Genomic DNA, 20,103 nt, shown 5'->3' on the forward strand with positions numbered 1-20,103 from the left:
GGGAAATTTCGGCCACAATACCTCCACGCTTTCACAAACCTGCACCTTGAGTTTTCTTTCTCGTGAGCTTGCGGAAGAAGGTTTGTTTCCTTTTTGTGTTTGGTACTGCATGGAGCTCACGAGAAAGCAGCAGCGATACATATTAGCAACACACAAGCGTACTGTCTAAAGTATTTTACGCTTGATGTTTAGTAGAAAGCAGCCATAGCAGGAACAGTAAGCGTTGCTGCAGAACGTTTCTCATATTACAGCAATAATCTGGAAGCACCACGCACTCGTAGCGAGTTATAATATGTGACACTTTGCAGCCTGCCACAGCTAATGCATCCCATTCTGATACTGTTTATGTGGGCGCATCGACCGCACATTCGAATACCAGGGTATCTCTGCTTATTAGAAGAGAAATGTAGGCTCGCACGAAGCCGCGATGCCTGGCTGCCTGCCTGCGACGAGACTCCAACCTCCAGCCATTTTTCCTCTGGTCCTTGAAGACAAGGGCGCGCGTGAAAGTTTGTTCAAAGCCCGTGCGAACAAGAGAAGGAAAAGTGACCACAATTAGCGAGCCGAGAGCTATTACGCTATTTTAACCCATTAATGTACTCTTGTCGAGATTGCAGGCCCCAAAGTGGGAGAGAAATAAGCCCCGCTACGGTGTTCATAAACAGGAGTAATGACTTTGGGGCCCTCTATAGAAGGAAGCCCTTCCGACCGCCTTGTATCTGAGACCAGCTGATTAGAAGTTGAATGCAGAGGACTAGCGCAGTTACTTATGCACACTAGCGCACAGATGTAAACACACAGCAAAAAAAAAAAAAAAAAAAGACGTTTGATTCACTGTGCATGTTCACGATCAGTGAGAATTAGTTGAGCCAACGTTTAGGTTTCCATTTCGGTTTCAGTTTCGAGTAGCTGATTTCTATCGCTCCTCTCCTGGCAACCACATGGACGTTCTGAACCAAAAGCCAGTAAGATATATATATATATATATATATATATATATACAGAGAGAGAGAGAGAGAGAGAGAAATTTATTGCAGCGGAGTGGCATTAAGACCACGTCTGTTTACCAGCTGATTTCTCCGCGGTCGTATGCTGCTGGACAGTTGAGTTTTTCGCTCTCGTGATCATAAACTGTACTCAAAAAAAAAAAAAAAAAAAAAGAAAACAAAAAACAAAAACGTTGCATACGCATGCACTCCAGCGCTACGCGGTTAAATATTTCAGCTCTTTATCGTTGCATGCACAAAACGGTTCTGGATACTTATACAACTCTTACGTGTCGTATATCATCATCATCATCATCATCATCATCATCATCATCATCATCATCATCATCATCATCATCATCATCATCATCATCAGCCTGATTATACCCATTGCAGGGCGAAGGCCTCTCCCATATTTCTCCAATTAACCCGGTTCTGTGCTAGCTGCATCCACTTGACCCCTGCGAACGTCTTAACCTCATCCACCCACCTAACTTTCTGCCGCCCCCTGCTACGCTTTCCTTCTCATGGAATCCAGTTTGTTACCCCAAGCGACCATCGGTTATCCTCTCTTCGCCCTACATGTCCTGCCCATGCCCATTTCTTCTTCTTAATTTCCACTAGAATGTCAGTAACTTGAGTTATTTCTCTGACCCACTCTGCACGCTTCCTATCTCTTAATGCCAGTTACCCCTACCATTTTTCGTTCCATAGCCCCCTGAGTTATCATCAACTTAAGTAGAACACTCTTGGTTAGCCTCCACGTTTCAGCCCCATAGGTGAGTGCAGGTAAGATGCAACTGTTGTATACTTTCCTCTTGAGTGATACAGGTAAGCTGCTAGTCATATTCTGCGAGTGCTTGCCAAATGCGCTCCATCCCAATGTTATTCTTCTTGTTATTTCCTTTTCATGGTCCGGATCTGCGGTTACTACCTGTCCTAAGTAGACATATTCGCCTACTACTTCCAATACTTCGCTACCTAATGTGAACTGCTGTTCCTTCCCGAGGCTGTTGAACATTACCTAAGTCTTCTGCATATTGATTTTCAAGCCTACCTTTCTACTTTTCCTGTCTAGGTCACCAATCATTGTTTGCAGTTCACCCCCCGAGTTGCTTAGCAAGGCGATGTCATCAGCAAATCGCTGATTACTGAGGTATTCTCCATCTACCCTTATCCCTAACTGCTCCCATTCCTAGTCTCTGAATACTTCCTTTAAGCAAGCTGTGAATAGTACTGGGGAGATCGTGTCTCCTTGCCTAACACCTTTCTTTATGGGAATTTTGTTATTTTCTTTATGCAGAACTATGACTGCTGTGCAGCCACTATATATATATCTTCCAACACTTTCACGTACGGCTCGTCTACCCCCTGATTTCGCAATGCCTGCATCACCTCCGATATTTTAAATGAGTCAAATGCTTTTTCGTAATCAATGCTATGGATAAGGGCTGGTTATATTCCGAGCATTTTTCTATCACCTGATTGATGGTATAAATATGATCGATAGTAGAGTACCGTTTCCGAAAACCTGCTTGATCCTTTGCTTGATTGCAGTCTAAGGTTGTCCTGATTGTATTAGCGATTGCCTTAGTAAATACGTTATACGTAACAGACAGTAGAAGCGGTGGCCTTGTGGTAGAGCATCCACCTCGCATTCGGGAGGTACGGGGTTCGATCCCCAGTGCCGCCGGGTACCCACCGGTTTCCAATGGGTATAAGATTTCCCTCGTCCTGGTGCTCGGCTCTTCTGCGGTGAAAGTCTTGGGAAAAGGGGCCATGAACCAAAATGTTGGTTCAAGAAGGGCCACATAGTGGGCCTTTGCCGCGCGAAGCGGACTTACTGTTGTCCGATGGCGGAACGAATCACTGCCACATCGGCGCAACTATTTGGGACAACAATAAGTCCATCGGACAACAATAAGTCCGCCTTGCGCGGCAACAGCCCATTATGTGGCAACTGGATCTGCATGTGGAATCACCTTGGCACACAAAACAAGCATGCTGCTGGTGGTAGCCTTTCCAGAACCAATACAAGCCTGGAAGGCTCGTCTACGCAGCTCCACCCTGGACGACCAACGAGCGCTCATCGGTTTCGCTCTAGAAGCTGCCAGATTCCAAGGAGTCTTGGCCGACCATCAGATCTGGGTCTTCGGCCCCTTGATCAAGGGGCCAACAACCAACCAACAACCAACGAAGTCGGCGCTGCGAGTGACATTCTGCGGCTTTACATGCACTGAACCTCCATGCATTGAATGCACGAAAACGTTAATGTCGGGGTTAATCGGCGAACGCCTGAGCTAACTTGGAGCTCGGATTGGTCAGTAATTTTTAATGTCCTTAGAGTCAACTTTTTTATGAATGAGGATAATGTTTGCATTCTTCCATGGTTCCGGTACCGTCGATGACACCAGGCACAGCGTGTACAGAGTGGCCAGTTTTTCTAGCACGATATCCCCCCCCCCTCCCCCCGTCCTTCAGCAAATCTGTAGTTATCTGATCCTCTCCAGCTGATTTCCCCCTTTTCATAGTTTCTAATGCTTTCTTGACCTCGTCCTTCGTAACTGGTGGAACGTCTGACTGTTTTTCCCTACCGCCAATCTCATTACGGTCATGACTACTTTGGCTACTGTAGAGATCTGTGTAGAACCCCTCGGCTACTTTGAGTATCTTGTCCATATTCGTGATGACTTTGCCCGCCTTGTCCCTTATCGTGAATTCTAAGTGCGGGCGCAGGATCATATCTCTGTTCCACGGTCTTGTTGTTTTAAGCTTGCATCATGCCGCAGTGAAGCGGCAAGGTAGACGATATATGAGGCAAGAAAAGCAAAAGTAAAGAATATCTGGAGCGGGAATCGGCAGAGGCACACAACCAAGTTAGAAAACGCGGGAATGAGGGCCTTAGCTTCCCATCAGTCAGTATCTATTAGGACATGAGTTATTTGAATTCAGTTAAATTATATTTACTCTGCCCCTTCTCGTTTATTGTCCTCTGTGGCCTCGCGCTCTCTTTTGTGCCGTTTTGGAACTGGCGCTAGTGCAAGTACACATTTCCCCTTCCTTCTGTTTGCCTCTTATTTTTATGCCTGGAAACTTTTGTGAGGGGTTAGGGGCTGCGTTAACTTTTTTGAACCGAGCACCTATATCTGTTAATGATCACGTCTTGTGTTACGCGATGGCAAACCGGTTCAGCTAGCACTCTGCGACTTTCTGCCGCAGCGTAATACGGTTTCTTTATTGCTTTTTCGGCCATCTCGACTTGCGTGAAATGTACAACTTGACGCAGTAATATTGGAGCTCTACAGTGATCTGCCACACGACACGGCACTACGCATTTAATTATCCCCTACACTAATGCTATGCTGCAGTGTTCTTTTATTACTGCATGGTTTCAATTTTCATTCGGCACTTCTCTAATTGAGAAGAAACATTGCGTCCACCTTATTTTTGATAAGTATTCACAAGCACGTCTATTGCTGAAACTGGGCATTCTTGTGACCCACTGGTACCTTATTTCTATTGAAGAGGAGCAAAGAAATCTTGCAAAGAAAAGCATTAAGAAGAAAATTTTTAAATGTGCTTTGGGCATCCAACTTCTATTTTGTTATCATAAAATGTGCGAAAACATTAGCATATATTTCAGAAAATAAATATAGAAAAGGAAGAAAACAGCGCATAGCCTAGTAAAAGATTCTCAGAAAATGGTATGCAGTCATTGCCGAAGTATATACAATGCGACATTATCATATCATTTTACCGCCGCCAAAATAGGATAACTTTTAAAGCAGTAGAGATACGGAAGCAGGTTTTGAGTCAGCACGCCAAATAATAGCAAATATTTTTGGCAGCTTAGTCAAAAACCTTCAGATCGCTGGGCCTGATGCTCAGAGGAGCAGTCGGGCACTCGTGAAGTTCGACGGATGGATGGATGGAATGGATGGAATATAGGAGCGTCCCCTTTGAAACGGGGTGGTAGCAGTAGCTATCATGCTCATTTTTCTCCCTATATCTTAATTATTGATTTAGAATGGTTAACTAAACCACCATTCTATTTATTAAATTTTGTTCCTACATTACTAACATTATGTCACTTCTCTGCTTTTAAGCCACCAATCTTCCAGTCGTTTTTTGCTAGTTTCCACCGCCGGTTTATTCACCCGGCCACTGTTATCTCTAAAGCCCAGAGCTTCAGGAACAGTGATTGCGCCTGCACCAACTTCCGGATAGATACCATTACATTCGAGTATAATATGGTCAATTTGTTTCACTGGAGTTTCCACATACAGCACATGCGTCATCTCCACTGTTAAATTTCTTTTTGTAGCTGCGTGTTCTAAGGCACCCTGATCTAGCTTCAAAAAGTAGGGCACTGCCTCTTGAGTTATCAAAGAAATCTTCCTTCCTTATCTGCATTTTCCACTTTCGGTATAATTCCACACTCTGTTTCTTTTCCATCGAATTTATCCAATTTTTACCTTCTGTGTTTTTCACCTGTTGCTTAATGCTCTTTATTTCTCCGTCCTTGTTACTAGCATACTTACTAGTTAGTTTCCTAGTTCTTTTCCTCCATTGTGAGTCAATGCTTTTTAGGTACAGGTATTTAAATACCTTAGCTGCCCATCTGTTACTGTCCAATTTCCTCAGGTGTTCCTCATATAATATTTTACTCTGAGCTTCCCGTACTTCGAAAGATGCCCAGCCCATATCTCCCTGTACCGCCTCATTTGTAGTTTTGCCGTGGGCACCTAGTGCTAATCGTCCAACGGATCTCTGATTTGTTTCTAATGTCGACTGTACCTCTGATTTTAGGCACAAAACCGCATTTCCGAAAGTAAGTCCGGGCACCATAATTCCTTTCCAAATACCCCTCAAAACCTCATACCTATTGTATCCCCACAATGCCTTATGCTTCATTATCCCGGCATTCCTTCGCCCTTTGGCCTTAAGTGATTGCTCATGCTTTCCAATGTATGCCAATCCTTCGTTTACCCATACCCCCAGATATTTATATTCTATATTATATACGTTCAATAGCTTCCCTGAATTCCTTATTCCACCAGCTCCGTGGCTTCCTCTTTCCATTCCAGCGGTTTGCTACTTTAACCTCCTGAATTTTCCTCCTTATGAGTAGTTCTACCTGTCCATAATCGCAGTCTTCCATGGGGCTTTTCTCTATTGCTTCCTCTATGTCTGCTGCTATCTGCGCTATTTGATCGTCGTTTAATTTTGCGTTTACGTTTTGTATAAGTTCCATTTCTCTTTTCATCAAGGGCCCCGTCTGCAGACTAATACGTTTATGATCACTTCCCAGACTACACTCCCCTTCTTCGTCTATTTCCATTTTTGTGACCTTGCTATAAATTTCATGTGACATTAGACAATAGTCAATGGTCGTCTGCCTGTTGCGGAATTCCCACGACGAGTGGGGACTGCAGGCGCCATCTACTGGCACGGGAAATTTTGAACTCCAGCCATGCCGCAATGAAAGCTCTGTGCAGGGTCCGCGTATGTGTCCTTCTTCGTCGTTGTCGGGCAGAGCGCTATTATTTATAAATAATTTCTTGCCTCGAGTGTGGCGTTACTAGAGCGCGTCACCGCGAGCCGCGGGCAGGATGCGTGTACAGAGTGTGTCCGAATTCTGCTGTCAACCAAAAATAACAAAAAAAAATCGTGCCCATGACAGGACTCAAACTACCATCCTTCCGTATTCTACAAAGCGCGAAAGGCACCACTCTAAGCCGACATTTTTTCTTCTTTGTTGTCGTTATTTTTAAATGTACAGTCAGGCCGCATTGTCAGAAGTGAGCCAGTTTAGATGTAACACATCCCATTATGAAAGGCTCAAATTGATCAATTTCTCCGATACGCCGATAAACTCTGACACACAGCCTGAGTTTTCAGAACATCCATTACCTGTCGGACAGAAATCCCAGAATACTCTCGAAGAGCTCTGTCATGAAGATCAGCATAGTAAATAGCTACTCGGCATTTCCACATGCTAGGTAATTAGCATTATCATATGATAGTACCTCCGTCATCATTCTCAATTATATGAAGACAATTTCATGACGGTTTATACGAAAACCTTCGTGCAAAGTTCGCTGCAAGGCAACCTGAAAGGAAACACATGCTATCGATCTCGTATATAAGCATATGTTTTATAGTCTCCGATTTTCTACATAATGCAGTAGACGCCCCATGGTACAGAGCTTCTTTTCCGCTATCCATACCTTCACAGAAAGAATCACCACATGCAGTTTAAAGAAGACCGTTTTCACTGAATTCTGTACGGACAAGCGTTTTACAAGTTTTAACACGTTTTTTTCCCGCGCCTCAATAATGACCTGTACACAAGAACAGGCAGGAATATTTCAATATATCCGTAGAGTCGTTTTGCGTTGGCACGGATTAAATTGAGAATCGTGTAAATCGGGTACCTTGTTGTATGAGGTTCAGAATCGGCTACGTTCTTGCTTGGACAATATTTCACGAAAGTAACCATTTGTTCCACCAATGCTTACTACCTCTCTAGGTAGACTTCATGTGAACACGTCCATAATTCTTGTCTAGCGTAAGGGCGCTGGAGCGCGTTTAGGGAAAGAGAAAAAGATAAAACTGTCACTAAAAGAAGTGCGTAAGCAAAAAAAAAAAAACGAAAAGAAGAAAACAGGAATAATTAAAATATAATACAAAAAATGAACGAAAATAAAGTCTAGAAGTGAAAATTAAAAAGAAAACAAAAGGAACGAAAAGATATCTGGAACAGTGATAAAAGTAAAGAAAGTAAAGTCAAAGCAACGAAACGTGGAAGGAGCAATAACGACCAAGACTAGGTCCGGAACCTGCAATGCTTTCGCATTTCCGCAAGTCATTTGACTTAAGTGCACCCGTGTAGACATGGCAGTAATTGAATTACAGTAATGAAATTACTGTAATTCGATTACTTTTTCCGGTAATTTATAACCTAATGAATTACTTTTCGCGTCAAGTAATTTAGTAATGCAATTAATTGGCACTAACTTTGCAAGAAAAGTAGTTAATTCTTTTCGAAATTACTTTTAGTAAAGTGCACGACTACTTTCAATGAAGAACACAGAGCGTGCTGGGAAAGCAGGAACGATGTGCGGCAAGCCGAAGCCCAGCCTATAACGGATCGGCAAAAGGAGGCAGAATTGAGCAGAATAGTGCGTTTGAGACCTCCTGTGTAGCAGGGTTACTTAGTGCATCTATCCGATGAGTAGTTGCAACCATACTCCAAACAGCAGGATACAAGGCGTCAAGGAACCACCTAAAGGGACAGATGGGGCAAGACGGGGGACAGATGGGGCAAGACGGCCGGAGGTCAAAACTGGTTTGGTTTGGTTTGTGGGGTTTAACGTCCCAACGTGACTCAGGCTATGAGAGACGTCGTAGTGGAGGACTCCGGAAATTTCGACCACCTGGGGTTCTTTAACGTGCACTGACATCGCACAGCACACGGGCGCCTTGCTTTTCGCCTCCAACTAAAAACGGCCGCCGAGGCCGGGATTCGATCCCGCGTCCTTGGGAACAGTAGTCGAGCGCCGTAACCACTGCGCCACCCTGGCGGGGTGGAGTTCAAAACTACTTGGGAACGCGGCGCAGTAGCACTACTAGTTGCGTCAGCTAGGGTACAGTGGTGCCTTGTTACACTCGTCACCACGGGGCGAGAGAGGGTTGGGGTGGCGGGAGATAGGCGGAGGAGTCCATGGCGTGAGCATTAATGAGTGCAAGGTGCCGATGTCGATTCTTGAAACCACGTAAGCAATAAATACGCTGGCTTCTTCGGGGCCTACAAATGGCATTGACAGCTCTGGGCCAGACAGGCGCTGGGTCACCGCTCATTTCAAGACTGTTCTACCCTGCTTCTGTTTTTGTTGCTTTGTTACGGTTGTCTTGTTTTTGCAATGGCAAGTGCTGTAGGAAAGAGAAAAGGAATAGCTCTTTGGGACGGAATTCGGCGGGAAGACGAAAGAATGTGTGTCTCGCGTCTGCAGAACAAGTTGTTTTATTTACTAGCTTTATTTAATTTTTGAATGAGTGAAAACTAGAAAGTAATTTAAAAGTAATTACTCCGTAGAAGTAACTGTAATGTGATTTCATTGCTTTTTAGGAGCAGTAATTAGTAATGTAATTTGATTATATTTGTGCGATTTTCACCAAAGTAATTAGTAATATAATTTAATTTCGTTTCAAAAGTAATCTTCCCATGTATGCACCCATGGAATGTTTTTATGCCTTAAATCACGCTGCTCTGATTCAAGAACAATCAATCGAAGAACAGCTTCCCTGATGCTATTTACAACCACTCTTGCGTCCATCGCAGCTATGTTCACACCAGCTACTGTGGGATGCTCACGACGGGGCTCAAAGAATATAAGCCTGACGTCTGAAAAGACAACCACCAAACAAGATCGCTTGCATCCAGTGCACAGTTAAGTTCGGAGGAAGAGCGGCAGAAAAAAAATTATAATTTTTAGTTCACGGACAATGTTGCCTCAGTGTAGGACCTCCAACCCTACCGTCATTCATCGCCCCTCCCCCTCCTGCCCCTAAAAAAAAAAAACAAAACGAAAACGAACGCTTAAATTGTCCTTGGCATCCTGATCATGCAGACGAGTTTGTCGATTAAAGTGGCTGCAGCACCGCTGGCCTAGCAGCTTGACAACGCACCTTTTTCCTCGAGTAATCATCCATACCAACAACACCCGATTCCGTGAATACTACGCAGGGAACCATATATATTGCCATTCATACTGGAACTCATACACGGTGTGAAACAACCTGTTGCACCTTCAATGGCCGGTCAGTGAATGTTCCCAACTTTGAATGGCTTTTTAGTTTTATTATACTACTCATTCAAAGCTAAGCTTGTAAGCTTGAGGTCGTACTTTTGCGTAGAATAATTCTGTTGTACTTTCAAGAAGGGCACGGCGAGTCCAAACATAACGCGCCATAAGACTCGATGTTAAATGTTTGTGCTATGTTCCAGCTCATTCCTTCATTCCAGAATACAGAGGCATTATGTTCTATTTTTGGATATCTCAGTAAGAAGAAATAAGTGCACATTGCGGACACTATACATGCAGGCTTCTGCAATCCGAATCAACTTTGGGCAAGGTTACAAAGTTGCCAACCGTTCGTACAGACGGAGGAGAATAGCAGTTCCAGTGGCCTAGTGGTTACAACACGCCGTGAGAGGCGCTGTCGCCGTGTCGCTGGCTCATAATTTGCCGAGAAAGACGACGGCGTTGTGCGCCTCCGACCACGCGTCCTTCACCTCGTCTCGGCTGCGCCAGCAACAAGACACTTCGTGCCAGCGTGATTCCGTGCAGTGCCGGGCAGACTGCGGCAGCTGTTCGTCGCTCGTGTCTACCTCTCCTCTCTTCCTTCTTTTTCCCTCTCTCCCTCTCTCTTACGACGAGAAAGTGGAGCGTTATTTCTAGCTAAAACGGGTTTGCTGCTGCTGCTGCACGTGTAAAACCAAATTTTGTGTACAGATTCAAGTGAATTGAGCAATAGTTTCAAAATATTAATGTGGATTTTTCAATCACAGTTAGCCGCTAGGAGATATATTTCAAAGAAACTGACCTTTTAATAAAAGTGATATATTTATCACAACCTCTCTTTGGAGATGTGCCCCACACAGATGGCACATCAGTGGAACTACTCCGTTCAGAGTAGATGCGAGTCTTGTGCATCAGGTATGGCCTATATACATGTATCATATTTGGTATACTATATGGTACTATGCCTCTAGTGGCCAATTCTGGTTACAAGGGAGCATAAGAAGGTTAGCTCAGATAAACGCATTCATGCTTTTGTAAACGATGGAATGTCCTAACCAATGAAACTAAGGTCGGTTGCAGGAATCACTTGACGTTGTTTAGCCTATTTTTGTAATGTTTATTTATTAGTTAAATACTTATTAGTTAACTTGGTAATTATTGGCTGCAGGAACAGTGTCAGTTAAGGCGTTGTAGGTCGTCTTGATAAACAGACGACTGAAATTTTAGCGCCAGACTACTGTTTTCATATTTTTCCCGCCATGATAAACTCGCGAAATAAATAAGCACGACATGATAGTGGTGCAGCGTACCTCAGCGTCCAAAGAGGAATAAAAAAACAAAACCAAATGCTCTTTTATTTGGTGCGCTCAACACGGCGGGGATTCGTGCATGCTTTGAACATGAGATATTGGACAGGAGCTGGTAACGTGATAGCGTTCTTTTAAAGAAACTGAGTAAAGCAGCTTTATCAGTATATTGAGAAAAAAAAAAAAGAAAACATTGCAACCCTTGATTTTTCAAGATGATCTACTATATCTCATTTTACACTTTTTCCCTTAAAGCCAGTAATTAAAAAGTTTGCTTGTTCTTCTTTATTATTAAGAAATTTTAAAGAATAAAAATTTGCATTGAAGTATTTTAAGCTACAATACTCTCAATCACCTAGACAATTGATTAGGCACTCCCTCTTTTAAAAAAGTTTGGTTCCTTATATAACTATAATTTATATACAACACCCCATCCGGCAGTAACAATTCTATCCCGGCACTACACTTTAATTCAAATCTGACATTAACACGCAACTTACATTTATTGCTTATAATTTTGGCTAAGAGGTTGAACTTATGAAGAAGCTCGGAGTGGATGAAAAGCATAAAATAAACTCGAAATAAGTAGCAACTGGAAGCAACCGGAAGACTTGATGAAAGCAACTGCCACGTGACCGACTAGCTAAATTTATAATAAACTTCAGGACATAACTGGATGAGTATTTAGCCAGCAAGCGTCTAACCGCAAAGAGCGCTTTTCGCGCCGTTGCCGCTGCATGCAATTACTGGGACGCATGCAGGCAGTCGGCAAGCTCGAAGACGAGTGTGAATTGAGATGGAGGAATAACAAAGGAATGGCCCACTTGTGGCTCCAGTAGCGGTACCACGTACAAAAGGCGAGGGAAAGAAGAGAAAGAGCTCTTGCATTCACCACCCGACTCTTCCCTCGCGCCTGCTTCGACGGCCAACTCGAGCTTGGCGCGCAAGTGTACTTCGGCTGTACACTGTACAGATAACATAGAGTTAAGTGGGGAAACGCCCGGGCCATCGACTGGTCGGTAACAAAAGCTAACTTGCCCTCGTTATTTGCACGTTATCGCGCTGTGCGTCTACAAGGAAAATGGTAAAGCATTGGCCTATATATGAAGACAGGGCTTACGACACGGGGTATTCAGTTGCCTGTATGGCCGGGAGTTGAATCCGTCGGACAAAATGAAGTGGCCCTTCTGGCCGTCATGTACTTTTCTTTTTTCTTTCTCTCGTTTTTTAGGTATTTGTGTCAACGGTGTCTCCATTCCTTACTTTTCAGGTCAGCCCCATACTACTGGGGAGCGTCCAGATTCGGTGGTCACCTCTAGTGCAATGCCTTGTTATTTTCATGTTATTTTCTTTTGACAACGCTATTTTTTTTTTCATCTCTAAGGCTTTCATATATATAGCTTTTTACGGCGACAGCAGTAGGAGATGCCACATGGCGAAAATGCCCTGTGAGCTCAAACCTCTACAATCCAGAAGTACCTCTAGAGTATGAACAGCTTCTATCCAAGTTCACATTCCCACTCAACTTCGACATCAAGAAACGCCATCCTCCACCCATCGCCAATCCACCTACCTCCACCACGCACAATTTCTTCAAGGCTCCCACTGTAGAAAACCACTCAAATGCGGAACGCAAAACGACAAAGATTTGAATTTATATACTCAATAGGAACACCTGCTACCCAGCAAGAGCACTGTGTCATTGCCGCCCCTCCTAAACCCGGACTGACATTCATGAGGCACCAAGGTAATAATCGTCAAGAGCCAATCCGAATTCCATCGAGCTAAATTTCTTCAATCAACTTTCGTAATAGCCCTGCATTTGTCTGCATCCTCTCTTATACACTGCTTCACACTGAAAAGGATCAAGCTCAGTAGAGCATATTAAAAGCAAGATATATGTTACTAAGCAACCGTGAGTGAAAAGGACAATAGGTGGAGCTGAAATGGGGCCGTATTCCTAGATTATCGCATCATAAAGATAATTTCGTTTGTGGGGTAAAATGGCCCAAAGTGACTCAGGCCATGAGAGATGCCTTAGTGGAGGACTTTGGAAATTTTCACCACTTGGGGTTCTTTAACGTGCACTGACATCGCACAGTACGCGGGCGACTTGCGTTTCGCCTCCATCCATGCTTACGCCGCAGCCGGGATTTGACCCTCCGTCCTCGGGTTAATCAGTCGAGCCACCGCCGCGGGGTGCATTATAAAAAGAAAGAAGTTGCATTCCCTAGAAACCGAGCGTATTTAATCTGCAAAATGGGCAAAAATATCAAGTGAAGGCATCGCCTCCACGAGCCGTTTTCGCTAGCAAAAAGTGGTGACGTCATCAGAGATTTCTGCGGGCGGACACCTGAGGCTAGGCTAGGTCGACATTACATCCCAAAGGCAATTTCTCAGTCAGTTACAGTCCTGAAGTCAGGAGCTTTAATCGACGGCACGAGGAAAAGAGTTTCACTTCTCTTAGTAGTTGTACCGCCATCTGCCGAGCGATAGGGTTCCACGGCCTCGTCAAGCTGTTATAACAGCTTTTAGTCGCGGGACCCGTCCAGGATGTTTTCTGGGCAAATAAAGAAATGAATGAATGAATGAATGAATGAATGAATGAATGAAATCCGATTCTGTCGGCGACGAACGCGCCTCATGCCGCCGAAAAAAAAAAATAACGCAGCCTGAAAGATCCATGTGATAATTTTTAACACGAAGGTCTTTCTAGGCTCACGGGCAATGTAAATGCCTGCAGGAAACGTTCGCATGAACTGACAGTTAGAAAAAAAAAAATCTGTCTCCACTGGGCCACGGATCAATATCCTTCCGATCCCCAGACGAGCCTGCAAAACACTAGGCCACACCGGGATTCATTTTCTTTATTGCACAGGTAAATAAAGAGAAACTAAAACAGCTCAACAAACAGTGAACTAAAAGTACATAATGAATATGCATCAGAATACCCGGAACCGCAGTGATGGAACTATATGCCATCCGCGTTGCTGTGGAGGCCATAAATAAAATAGATTCCATAACAGAAGCCTACATCTACACAGACTCCTTAGCCGCCATAAAACAACTGAAGAAAGTGGCTAAGACACTATTTTTAACCCCGGAAATCCACGCACTCAAAAAAAAAAAAAAAAAACAAAGATACGCACCCAGATACACTGGACACAAGACGATGCTCAGAACGCTGAGCAGAAAAAAGTTGTCCACCTCACACACGAAGTTCCAAACACTAATGCACCCCCCACGAGGCTCGCTTTTGACGCCCGCTCCGCTATTCCCATCTTAGCATCCTCTTTAAGGAAAAGTACACGTGCTCTCATTCCCCCGTCTACTTTCCCCCTCCCTCACAACTTAACGAGATTGGAGGAGGTTTCCATTAGAAGGATGAGAGCTGGGGCGGCCCTTACCCCGTCGGTAACATGCCGATGGGAATCTGAAGAAGAAATCGGACTCACCACATGCCCGAAGTGTTCCACACCAGCTGCAGAAGGGGGTGTTCGCCACCTGCTGTGGACTTAAGTAGGGACAAGGGCATCAGGATAAAGATTCTACAAGAAATAGGACTAACCGCAACAAGGAAAGTCGATTTCTCCAAATGGCTCACCGACAACAATAAGAGCAGGAGCTTTCTCCGGTTCCTTACGGAAAACAATTTACGCGAGTTTTTATAATACCTATGCCTTAGGGCAAGCTTGGGTTTAAAAAAAAAAAAAGGCTGCGGGTTGTATAGTGCAAGCCAGATATAATTCAATATTGCCATCCATGAAGGCAGCAGAGCTCGATCATTCACAATACGCGCGCCGAGAAACTGTGCTTTGAAACTGTCTCGCCCCCGTACATGATCATTTGACGTAGATTAACTGACAGTGGCGCCACCTACGCGCTTTGCTGCAAGCTAGTGTAGCGCCCTGCTAATGTTGCTTCTCTACTGAAGGGAGCAGTCATGATCGCCGTTTATTGTGAACTCAGCTTGAAAGTGTTCCGGTGGAGGGATCGAATACCTATACCGCTTATTCGCACTGTACTTTAACTCTCTCAACCGCATTACCTGTCCCTCTGAGAGAGGTTTTTTTTTTTTTTTTTTTTTGCTTGCACTGATTATTTGAGCGAATACCGCAAGTGACATGACAGTCTGTTATTATATGCAAAATCTTAATCCAATTAGCGCACCACAATCGTGCTCATTGGTATGTCTCGTAACACTTGTGATCGAAATTTATTGGACGCGCAAGACAGAGAAGGATCTCGAATGAGCCCTTTGTGGTGACGACATTATGTTGTCCCTTGTGCGTAGAAATAAGGCCCTCACAGTTCACGTTATATTTTTCCCCCTTTTTTTTCGCCACAAAGGAGGTAAAAAGTGGCTGATATTTAACACTGCTAAATCTAGTTAGGGGAAGCGAAAGCGAAAGCGAAATAGCGCACGTAGTTCGAACGCAGTAGACTCATGGTCCTGCGAAAGCAAACATAACCTGCCTTGCTGCTCAAACACCGCTTTTGAATCTCCCAAGATCACCCCCTCTCGCATTGGACTGGCTTAAGTGCTTCAGCGGCCGCGCTGAAGCTTGTTCCACGAGATCCCTTTTATGTCGTAAAAAATGCAGTTCACGCTGTAATGATCTATTGACAGCGCCTTCAGAACACCAAGAATGTTTGAGCTATGCCAAAGCCGCCCGCATGCGCCATTGAAACCGAGCCATCGTTAACATCAATAGCTAGACAGAGGCCGCGCGAATGTATACCGTATGCTGTCGTGCTTAATAAGCGTGCGACTAATTCCCGCTCGCATGGCAGTGGCGGCGTGACCCGAATCGGCAACTGAGGCTTGGCGCAGTGTTCGTACAATTACACAGGCAGCGCAGCCGGAGCGTGCTGGGCTCACGCGGATCGGTTCCCCTTGGCTGCACCGGCCCACGGGGTGCCCCGTTTGGAGGCGCCCCCACTTTCCTCACCACGCACGGCTGGACGCCCCTGCGGTATGTTCAACGCGGCTCCGCAATACCAGGGGGATCGCCCTCGGTCACCTTCACCAGGACGTCCAACGGTCCACTCGTTGGTTGGCCAGCTGTGGATGGTGGCCAACGCAGTCGGCTTGCGACAAATGTCACCGAACACACTTGGGTCATGCATCAGCGCTTCGTTGGCTCAGGGGTTAACACACTCGGCTAGAGATTTGGCGGAGGACGCGAGTCCAATCCCGGACGCGGTGGCCGAGTTTGAATTAAGGTGAGACGTCCTATAGGCACCTGTGTGCTCTGCAATGACCACACATGCGATTAAGAATCTCGAGTGGTCTAAGTTAATCCGTGTCGCTTCGGGTTATTAAACTGCAAAATTCACAATTTTGAATTACGTTCTCTAAGTTTCGAAGCCCAAATACCTGCAAGCCTTCGAAAAGTTTTGTGTATGAACACGCCTGCATTACTGATAAAAAATCGAATGAACGTGAAATAACTTTTGACGCGCGAATTAAATCTCGCCCTTCATAACAGTGTACCTTTATGCCAGGCTTTTAGTTAACGCTAAAAATCAGTCGATCAATTTATCATATAGGTAGGTAATATCCAAGGTATAGCTGCGACCTGGTATGCGATTTACGCGCCTTTCACACGGCACTTTCCAAAGGCCTCTCAGCAAGATGGTCTCTTTTCGTGAAATCAGCACATGAGAGTATTAAGAGAAGGACAGGGATTCTAACCAACGACATACTTATGTTAAATAATATACTTCCCAACCGAGGTTCCGGCTAATACGACCCCCAGACTTCGCTTGTACAATGGCGTTGAATACGATAGCACATTGTAGAACGATGACTATATCAGCAGAATGAACTTGAATACATGTTTAAAACCTCGCTCGAAACATTCCACCTGAGCCACTAGACTGATTTCGTGATAAGCAGTTTAAAGTTTCCCTGCCAAATATTAAAACGGAAGTGGGGTATAGGCGGCATGGCTCAGCGCGTCAGTTATCAGCTACGCTTGGCTGCGTCCAGGTTTGTCTGACCGCGTGCGCACATACCAGAGCAGGTTACAGCGAGCGTGGAATCTCGTGCAGAGGCCGTCGTAGACTCCGGAGAATCTCGACGCCGCTTAAGGTACTCCAGCTCTGTCCCGTAAAGTGAAGGCGCGCGCAGCTGATGCGGAGAGAAAGTGTCGTCCACAAAAGAGGCAACAACAACTTGTCAAGAAAGCTGAAGCCAAACACATTTAGAACGTCAGACTATCAACTCGTCATCAAGTGGTTTTATTGAAAATAATTAAAATAATGAATGAAAAGATTTGTACCGGCCGTGCCATCTGCTATCGCACCAGAGGCACCTGAGCCTGCTGTGGAAGAAACAAGACACTGTCAGTAGATAGTACGGGGAAATAAATAAAGGCAGCTATAGAACGACAGGACAGGGCAGGTAAATTACAAAACAAAATTAAAAAATAAAAGGAGCATATACCGTCCGATACTGTTGTCAGAACAAAATAGATAATCGGGAAAGTTGTGTGACATCTGTTTGAATTTCCCTGGCCCATTAGTCACAAGCAAATCATGTCTCTCTCTCTCTCTCTCTCTCTCTCTCTCTATATATATATATATATATATATATATATATATATATATATATATGTATATATATATATATATATATATATATATATATATATATATATATATATATATATATATATATATATATATATATATATATATATATATATATTGCACTGCAGTTTCTTCCTATCCAACATGCGGTCAGAACGGTATTCTTTTCTTTATTTTTTTGTTCTCGAATGTTGACCTTGTTCGGCAGATCTGCCACCCTCCTATTGCAGCCTAGGCATACATCTGACGAGGAATACTGCAAGAAGAGAGACGTGCTTTTCGAAGCACAGCACAGGCGCAACGTTTGTGAAAGCCCAGAAAAAGGAAATTGACCCATAAACGCGCTGTGAAGCAGAATCCGGATTTCTTGAACAAGCTGTTGTCGTCGCGAAAGTAAAACTGCCAGCGAAGCATGTGGGCACTGCATGTACAAAACGCTTTGCTGCCAAGAAAGCTGATTCCTACAGTGTTATTTCAGTTCCGTCGTCAGAAAAGGATAAGCTTCGCTTCTATGCACCCATATTTAGCATGAAAACAGCAATGGGTGTTAAATTGCAGTTTAGCAACTTTTCCACCCTTCGTACTCGTCGCGAAGGGCTGACCGGGACATTCATCTCTTGTTGAAAATACTATAGATAATCAGCTCTCGGGACAGCTAGCTCTCTTAGTTTTCGTTTTTTTTTTTTCTATCCGTCGCAAAAGCTCTGGCTTGGTTTTCTTATTTCCCATTCTTAAAAAAGTAGTATTGAACAATTCAGAGCCTGTCCTTGTCCAGCCATGGCCATGTCGTGTACTTTTGCAGACAGAATTATTTATGCACATGATTCTGGCGTCTCACAAGCCAGACCATAGATATGCCCGATGTGGGAAGCTTGTCATACGTTACATTAGGACAGAATAATATTATAACCAGCGCGGGACGCACACTAAAGAAAAAAAAATGAATATAAAGCATGCAGCACAAAAGAGGATTTATTTTTGCATATTTTGACAAACGCTGGGGCGAGGGTGCGGTTGAGTGCCAGAGCGTTTCATCGCCTAGGCCGAGCAATGCACATGCAATGCACTTCGGCAATGCTGCTGCTCAGTCTCTCCGGTTGTTTCCGGCCGCAAGACGGTGTCACTAGAGTACGCGGGGAGGATAGAAGGGCGAGGAACGGATGTGGGCTTCGGTGGAGCGACCGCTCCGCGCAACGACGCGTGCAGCCGTCGACGAGGGGAAATACGACCCATCTGCGTCGCTGCGGACGTCAGCTATCTCCGGCTACAGCAGACCAACGCAGATTCTGCTGCGATGGGAACCTACGAGCTTCCATTTTCCCTCCGCTCGTGAGGGTTGCCGCTGGACAGCTATGGGACCACCAGCTCGGTGCGATCATACGCTCTCCCCGTGACGTTTGACGTCAATACTGCGATGTGTCCACTGGGAAATAGACTTGATCGGCCGTGACGTTTGGCGATGGCACCACAATGGCCTAGAGGACTGGACTCGGCCGGCCTGTTGTTTACAGTTGGTATGGTCCTACAAGCCTACGGGGCCATGCATCCCGCAGGACGGCCTCCAGTGCTGCCTATTTTAAAACATATCCGCGACATATTCACGGTGGTCAGTCAGCTATAATCCATCTTTCTCCCTCTTGCTTTTTCTTCATTTTCCTCTTTTTGATTTTTCTCGTTAAAGCAGTGCTCGACGACCACTTTTTGTGGTCATGAAGCAGGAGATGTTAACCACGCAAACAAGTTTGAAAGCACGCGATTGCGCCCATAACCTTCAGGAGATTGTGACAGAAATAATTATTCCGTGCGTGCAATTTACTTTTTCAAAAATTTATAACGCATGGTTTTCATCCCCGCGTATTTCAAGGCTTTTTTCGGATATCATCAATCGCCATATGAGCTCAGATATATGGAAAAACTGCAAATCTTTTAGCTCTGAATTTTGGACTTGCCATTTCATTCGAAGGCAGAACTGATTTTGCTATCCCGCTAGCAGTACTCATACAAATTTCGGTTTTCTATATAGGAATATAGGAAGGAATCGAACGGATACAGTGACTGCCGAGCAAAAATTTACATCCTATGCATGTATAGTACGTTGGGCTGGGGCATGTTCCCCTTCGCTTGCCTCTCTTTTTATAGACATTATATCTTGCATTTAAGCATTTCCTTCTCGGTTTGGCGTATTCTGCAACACCTTCCTCTGACTATATGTAATAGCAGCTTTAAGAGCGCGAAGCGACGGCTTCCAGGCCGTTTTTTTTTTTCAGTCACGCTCGTTTATGAGAACCTTCACATTGTGCTTGCAGCCTCTGCATCATATATCCTGCAGACATACCGTGTAGAGATCTAAAATACCGCATGATACAAAATGAGTGGCATCAGTAATGTAGCTCGTCAAATACGCCG

Source organism: Amblyomma maculatum, chromosome 1 (assembly GCF_055883805.1).
Source record: "Amblyomma maculatum isolate TAMU_Amacu chromosome 1, ASM5588380v1, whole genome shotgun sequence".
Taxonomy (NCBI): domain Eukaryota; kingdom Metazoa; phylum Arthropoda; class Arachnida; order Ixodida; family Ixodidae; genus Amblyomma; species Amblyomma maculatum.